This window comes from Megascapheus bottae, unplaced genomic scaffold (assembly GCF_031878675.1).
Source record: "Megascapheus bottae isolate mThoBot1 unplaced genomic scaffold, mThoBot2.hap1 HAP1_SCAFFOLD_48, whole genome shotgun sequence".
Lineage (NCBI taxonomy): Eukaryota > Metazoa > Chordata > Mammalia > Rodentia > Geomyidae > Megascapheus > Megascapheus bottae.
This window is the reverse complement of record NW_028327313.1, coordinates 2,267,431-2,275,687: the sequence shown is the minus strand read 5'-3', so window position 1 is coordinate 2,275,687 and position 8,257 is coordinate 2,267,431.

Sequence of the window (8,257 nt, the reverse complement as noted above, 5' to 3'; positions counted from 1 at the left end):
CTTACAGAATCTTATGGTTTGTGCATGTCATAGCAACAGCTGTTTGGTGCCCAGCCTCTCCTCCCTTTTTACTTAATTTATTAAAAGGCCAAACATTGTTATAATACAGGTGAAGCAGCTTTAAGCCAAACCATATCTTAGAGAAATCAATGTTTTAAGCAAGATTGGCATTAGCCCATGGAAGGAAGTAGGAACCTATCCCACTGGACGGCTTTACAGGATTCTTTTTGAGGGGAGGGCATTTTTTTATCCAGATCCAACTCCTATGCAGATCGGTTTTCTTCCACGAGCCCGAACGGCTCTTTTGCATTGATCCGAAGTCAGTAGGTACTGTTCTGTTCTAGCCTTTCATAGGTACCAATGGCCTATCACTAGCCGGTTCGTGTTCGGGCCGCCATTGTAGAACTGCTGTTCTTTGTTGATCTGCTTTGGTAGTAGGAGATGGTGGCCTCCGTGCCTTCACCTGCCTCTTGAGTGGCCAAATCTAGCCTATGATAATGAATTTGAAGGGGTTTAGATGCCAGGGAGTCAATTGGCTGCTTTACAAAGCTCATGATTCTATTGAATATGCATGGTCCTATGCATACAATAATCAAAATACCCAACGAAGTACCTAGGAGGGGAAGGAGGTAAGGCAACATACCATTTAATCCAGTCCAAAAGGGGTTATCAAACAATGCTCAGAGGTGTTTGATCAAGTTCTCCTTCAGGTTCTTAATCTTTTCTAGCACAATACCGGACTTGTTTGCATAAAAGCAGCACCGCTCCTGTAAAGCCAAACAAATTCCTCCCTGTTCTGTGGTGAGTAGATCTAACCCTCTTCTATTCTGAAGAACAACCTCAGCCAGGGAGTCCATCTGATCCTGAAGGTCACTAAAAGCGCTGGACAATGTCTGAACATCCTCTATTAACTGATTGGTTTGGCATAAGAGTGTAGTGACATTCCCAATCCTGCCATTCTTGCACCTCAGGCTTCAGTGATTCCCATTTCTGGTAGGAGAGGAATAAAAACAGCCCACTTATGTCTTCCTTCTACCATTTCTAGCCTGGAAATTGGCAGAACTTCACTTCCAGGAATAATGTCTATATCGGGGAGCAGTGAAGCAAGTACACAAACTCCAGTCAATTTTACAGGGAGTTGGGTAAATGCCAGGTTGCCTCCACAGACAAATACTTTTCTTACAGGAGGGCAAAGGGAAATAGTAGAAGAAGAGTAATTAATTACTGCTAAACAATTGCTAAAAGAAATTACTCCTACATGTATATCAAAGGTATTATTCTTAGATTGACTAAAAAAGCACAAAGAATTAATAGCAGAATTAATAGGGCTAAGGGAATTATTGCTTGGAATGGCAAACGGGATTGGTGTGCCCCCATGGCAATCAAAGGGGTTGCCAAAAAGGGAAAGTAGGAGGGTTTCTTTATCTAGTAGTGGTCTTTGTCCTCCAATGATGACAGCAGCAACAGCAAGTGTCACAATTGTAGGATCCACAGCAGTTTTGACGATTTTCAAGAATAGAAGAAAAGTTTTTGTTCTCAGGGCGCTAGCCTTCCCTGGAAGTTGAGTTATCAATAGGCTTTACGAGTCGTTCTGGGAGCCAATGAGAAGCACATTTTTTATTATCAAATATACAGGCTGATCCTCTTCCCCAGATCAATTCTGGGTGAGGACCCTACCATTGGGTAGTCAGAGAATCCTTCCAAATAACAGTTGAATAATTATTAATAGCTTGGGGATGCCAAGTTGATCAGCTGCAATTTTTCATTAATATCCAGTGTTAAAAAATTAATAATAAATAGAGCACGATGAAGAATATTTTTGGAGTTGCTATTGTGGGAGAAAAGGTTTGTGATCTTAACTTTTGAAAAGCATTTTTAAGGGTTTGATGAGCTCATTCAACAATTCCTTGACCTTGAGGATTATAGGGAATACCAGTGATACGTTTTATTTGCATCTGGTGGCAGAAATGTTGAAAATTTATGCCAGTATGTCCGGAGCCATTATCAGTCTTAATAATCTTAGGCTTTCCCATAACTGCCAAGCAATTAAGTACATGGGCGATAACATTTTTGGAGGCCTCACCAGAATGTGGTGTGGCAAAAATAAATACACCAGAAGTATCTACAGAAACATGAAGATATTTAAGAGTACCAAAAATAGGGAACCTGAGTAACATCCATTTGCCACAATTCATTAGGGACCAATTCTCAGAGATTAACACCCAAGTGGGGTATTGGAAACAGGGTAATACAATTTTGGCACTGTTTAACAATTTGCCGTGCCTGTTCTCTGGTGATTTTAAAAAGAAGACAAAGGTCTGGGATTAAGGTGATGTAGCGAATAAGCTTCTCTGGCCTGGGCTATCAGGTCACGTTTAGCTAAAAGTAGCAATTGGGTAGCTTGGTCTATTGTTTCATTATCCTTTGTCAAAGGTCCATGGAGGCCAGAGTGGGGACGGATGTCGCCTCTAGAGAACGGGCAACTTCTAGTTTGAATATATCGTTGAATTAAGAAAAATAGGGGACAGCATTTGTAGTTGGCTTAATAAAAGGCAGTGTTTCAAACAATGGTATAGAATGAGCAATATAGGCACTATCAGTGTACAGATAGCAAAAACTTGTAAGACTGCAAACAACTCAACCAACTGGGCAGAACAATACGGGGACTTTAAGGAAGTAATTTTGCCATTAATAGAAAAGGCAGTTTACCCATTGGAGGAGCCATCTGTGAATACAAGGGAGGCATTAGGAAGGGGCTTTTGAAAGGTCTGTACAGCGAAGGTAATGGGTTGATGTCGCAAAAACTGAAGAAGTTTATCAATAGGATAATGATTATCAAAAGTGCCTAAAACGGAAATGCATGAAACAGCCCAATCATCATCATTTTGAATTATCCATTGAATCTTGGAGGGAGTATATGGTAAAATTATTTTATCTGGGTCTTTGCCAAAATTTTTTCTGCTTTGTTCCCTTCCTAATTTAATTAGCCCCATCACCCACGTAGTGTAGGGTGTAAGGACCTTAGCTGGTGCAGCAGGCAGATGTATCCAATAAAGAGGTTCTTTCTGCCAAAAGACTCCAGTGGGTGTGAAACTAGATGCACAAATGACACACTGTAAGGGTAGGTCATTATTACCAAAAGTAATTTGCTGGTTAAAAATGGCTGCTTCTACTCTGGAGAAAGCTTCTCGAGCAGGAGCATCCAAAGAGCGTTTAGAATTGGGGTCGTAATCTCCTCTAAGACTATCAAACAAGTGTTTAAGCTCACCGGTAATCAGTATAAGATAGGGGTGGAGCCAGTTGATGTCACCTAAGAGTTTTGGGAAAACATTTAAGGTTTTAAGATGATTAATCCTAAGTTGAATTTTTGGGATAATATTTTATTGGAAAAAAGCTCAAAGCCTAAAAATAGATATGGAGGTTTTAATTGAATCTTATCTGGTGCAAATTGAAGACCTGCACTGGTAAGAGCATTTGATAGTTGCTGAGAAAAATGGAGAAGGCAATCAGCATCTGGTCCAGCAAGAAGAATATCATCCATTTAATGAAATACATAGAGAGAGGGATCCTTTAATCTGAATAGATCTATCATATGAGCAACAAATTTTTGACATAATGTAGGGCTATTGGCCATCCCTTGGGGCAAAACTTTCCACTGAAACGTAGGTATAGGGCCTTTAAAATTCACTATTGGTAGAGTGCATGCAAAGTATTGGCGATACTCCGGATGGAGAGGGATGGTGAAAAAGCAATCCTTTAAATCAATAACAATTGTATAATATCCCTTGGGAATGGCAACCGGAGTAGGAAGGCCAGGTTGAAGGGCACCCATGGGAATCATGGCCTTATTAATTCCACTAAGATCTTGAAGAAGTCTCCACTTTCCTGTTTTCGTTTTATTACAAAAATGGGTGTATTCAAAGGGGAAATAGTAGATTCAATGTGGCCTGTAACAAGCTGTTCCTGTACTAATGCTGTGGCTGCAGCCAACTTTTCAATTGTTAATGGCCACTGATCAACCCACACAGGCTCTGTCCTTTTCCAAGAAATTTTGTTTGAATGGAGTACAGGCATGTCAATGGCCACTAAGGAAATTTTTATTGCCTATGCCAGCGTGATCAGCCTTAGCATCCATCTGGATGGGCGCCGTAAGACCCTGAGAATTCTTTCGCACTTGACCTGGGCAATAGCGTTGATTATGTATTGGTTGAGTAATTAATTCACTGGGGCTGCCCATAATGAGTCCCATCTGAGAAAGAATGTCTCTGCCCCATAAGTTAACTGGGAGGCTGGTGACCACATAAGGCTGCACCGTGCCTTTGTTTCATTCCTCGTCTTCCCACATAATAATTTTAGAACTCTGAAGAGGGTTAGAAATCTGTCCTATTCCTTTTAAGTGAGGAATAGCAGGGTTAAGGGGCCAGGCTGAAGGCCCATTCCTATTGGAGATGGTAGTAGCATCTGCTCCGGTATCAACTATGCCCTCAAAATTCCTTCCATCTAATTTTACCTTTGTTTTTTAATATATTTTATTGTAATTAATAGAAGGGTTACATAGTATTTGGCAGATAAATGGTGCCTTAATTACCACATATTGATACCCTTTCCATGTCGTGGTCCCCATTTCCCTCCCCCCTCCCCCACCCCTCATCTTGTTTTCCCCCGTTCCCTATCCAATTTCAAATAACCAAATACAATTATATCCGATATATCAGGTAACAAAGTGAGATAGTCTAACAATATGAGATAACCAAGGGACAGTAGAAGTGATGAGAGATAATATAGTGCCTTAAGAACAACAATGATTAATTATATGGCTTATGTTTACATCATATTTTAAATGACAAGTTTAACAAACAATTGCTCAAGGAGGAAACCTCTAATTACATACTTCCATGTAATTTTACCTTTAATAAAGGTTTCTTATGTGAAATTTCCTGTACCCAATATGTATATGAGGAACCAAAATTACGACTGCCTCTCCGGCGTTCGTAACTGGGGTTATTAGTAATGAGAGGAAGCAATACCAATTGAGCAATCCTCTGGCCAAGGAAAATAGTTATAGGTCCTTGAGAAGCAGTTGCCACTATTTTGATTTCCCCAGTATAATCATTATCAATAATGCTTGGTGAGATATTAAGAACCTAGATGGTGTTTGGGGGCAAAGGGCCGAAAATTCCAGTGGAAAGGAACTGAGTCCCAGAATCAGGAGTCAATATTGAGTGGGAGGTGGCACAGAGGTCCAATCCTGCACTACCTGGTGTTGCTCGCATGAGAGAGATGCCATTAGATGAGCTGGAGATTGTGGGAAAAACCTGACAGCCTCAGGGTTCAATCCCACTGTTGGCTTGGGGCCCTGTGGTGGGACCCTCATCCAGTTTCCCTGCTTCAGGGCAATGGTTTTCCCTGGTTATCAGTTTTGGACTTACACTCTGAGGCCCAATGTTTGCCTTGTTTGCCTCGAGGACAAATTGATGAAAGGGGAGGCCGCTCTGCCTTAGGGGCCGGGGACGCTTTCAAAAAATGACCAGGCTATTTGTAGTTAAAGCATCTTAGCCTTGGGTCCCTGGGTAAAATCTTTGAAGGTGGCTCCAATAGCCAATCCAATATTACGTGAGGCTGGGTCAACATCAGCACAAAGTCTGACATAATCAGAAAGGGTTTTGGCACGGCGATGAGGAGGTATTGCAGCCTGAGAGGCAGAATTGGCATTTTCAAAGGCAAGATGTCTAATGAGTTCATTATCTGTCTCTTTGTGCCCTATAAATCGCTCCACAGCCTCAGTAAGGCACCCCACAAATTCACTGAATGGCTCCTGGGATCCCTGACGAATTTTTACTATGGAAGAAACAGCTGACCCTTGAGGAGGGAGGCTCTTCCAAGCCTGAAAGGCTGCATGCTAAATTAGAACAAGTGGCCCTGCGCAAAATTTGAGTTGTTTTTGATTGTTATCATAGGGGCTTTGTCCTAATAATTTAGTAAGGGTCCCTGTCTTAGACGGACCTGTAGCAGTTATATTGCGACGTGCAATGTCCTGATATCTTTCAGCATAATCAGCCATCCATGAAAGATATTGGCCTATGCTAAGTGCAGCTTTAGCTAGCAGTCCCCAGGCATTTACTGTAAGCCAGTCTTCACTCATGGATTCTAAAAGAGATACAGAGTAAAGGGGGCAACTGGGCCTTACATGGAGAGAGTGCTTTTAAGTTCCTTAATATATTTGAGGTTTTTTTTATTGTAATTAGTAAAAGGGTTACATGATATTTGCCAGATACAAGGTGCATGAATTCACATACATTGATACCCTTTCACATGTCTTGGTACCCATTTCCCTCCTCCCCCCACATCCACCACTCATCTTGGTTTTCCCCCCTTCCCTATCAAATTTCAAATATCCAAATACAAATAAATTCAATATATCAGATAACAAAGTGAGATACTATACCAATATGAGCTAGCCAAGGGACAGCAAAGGAGATGAGAGACAACATAGTACATTAAGGACAACAATCATTCATTATATGGCTTTCGTTTCACTATCCTGGAGGTCCTTTCAATTAGCTTCACATTATATGGCCTTATGTATCAAAATTTTGCTCTACTGGAAATCTCTGTTAGTAGAGCCCAAGGTTTCTACTGATTATGACGAATGAGGGAAACCATTGAGCCTAAGTTCCTTTGAGTCTGGCTTACTTCACTTAATATGATTTTTTCTAAGTCTTTCCATTTACTAACAAATGGGGCAATGTCATGCTTTCCATAGTGGTTGAACGAGTTTGCACTCTCACCAACAGTGTAGTAGTGATCCCTCCTGGCCACATCCCCTGCAGCATCTGTTGTCATTCGTTTTCCCTGATCCTGGCCATTCTAACTGGAGTGAGGTGGAATCTTAGAGTTGTTTTGATTTGCATTTCTTTTATGACCAGAGATGTTGAGCATTTCTTCATGTGTCTATAGGCCATTTTTGTTTCTTCTTCAGAGAAGACTCTCTTTAAGTCTTTGGCCCATTTTTTAATGGGATGGTTGTTACTTTGGAGGTTAGTTTTGGAGTGATTCAAGTTTTTGAGTTGTTGATATATTTTAGATATGAGGCCTTTGTCCGTTGTTTGGTTGGTGAAGATCTTCTCCCACTCCTTAGGCTTCCTGATTAGTTTACTAGCTATGTCCTTTGCCATACAAAAGCTCTGCAGTTTAATGCAGTCCCACTTATCCAGCCTTTCTCTGATTTGTTGTGATTCTTGATCCTTATTAAGGAAGTTTCGACCTGTGCCAAGGAGGCCTAGTGTATCTCCTATTCCTTCCTGTAAAGTTTTCAGTGTGTCAGCTTTTACCTCCAGGTCTTTGATCCATTTGGAGTTAATTCTAGTGTAAGGTGACAAAGAAGGATCCAGCTTTAGTTTTCTGCAGGTGCTTAACCAGTTCTGCCAGCACAACTTGTTGAAGTGGCTGTCTTCCTTCCATTCTATTTTTTTGGCTCCCTTGTCAAAGATTAGGTGGCCATAGGTCTGTGGTTTAATATCTGGGTCCTCACTTCTATTCCATTGGTCTTCAGGCCTGTTCCTGTGCCAGTACCAAGCTGTTTTGAGAATTATAGCTCTGTAATAGAGTGTAAAGTTTGGAATTGAAATTCCTCCAGCGCTGTTCTTTCTGCTAAGAAGTGTTTTTGCTATACGGGGTCTTTTATTATTCCATATGAAATTTTTGATTCCCTCTTCTATTTCTTTAAAGAATGACATTGGAATGTTGATGGGTATTGCATTGAATTTGTAGATAGCTCTTGGCAAGATTGTCATTTTCACAATGTTGATTCTTCCAATCCAGGAGCATGGGAGGTTTTTCCATTTCCTTAGTTCTGCTTTAATTTCCTTTTTTAGGTTTTAAAGTTTTCGTCAAAAAGGTCCTTTACATTCTTAGTTTAGCTAATTCCAAGGTACTTTATTTTCTTTGAGGCTATTGTGAAAGGACTTGCTTTCCTGATTATTGCCTCGTTCCTCTCACTGTTGGCGTAAAGGAAGGCAGTTGAGTTTTGAGGGTTGATTTTATAGCCTGCTACACTTCCAAAGTTTTGAATCAGCTCAAGGAGCTTGGGAGTAGAGTCTATAGGATTCTTTAAATACAGAATCATGTCATCTGCAAAGAGGGATAGTTTTATTTCCTCTTTCCCTACTTGGATCCCCTTTATGCTTGCTTCTTGCCTTATTGCACTGGCTAGGAATTCTATTATTATGTTAAAGAGCAGTGGAGAGAGTGGGCATCC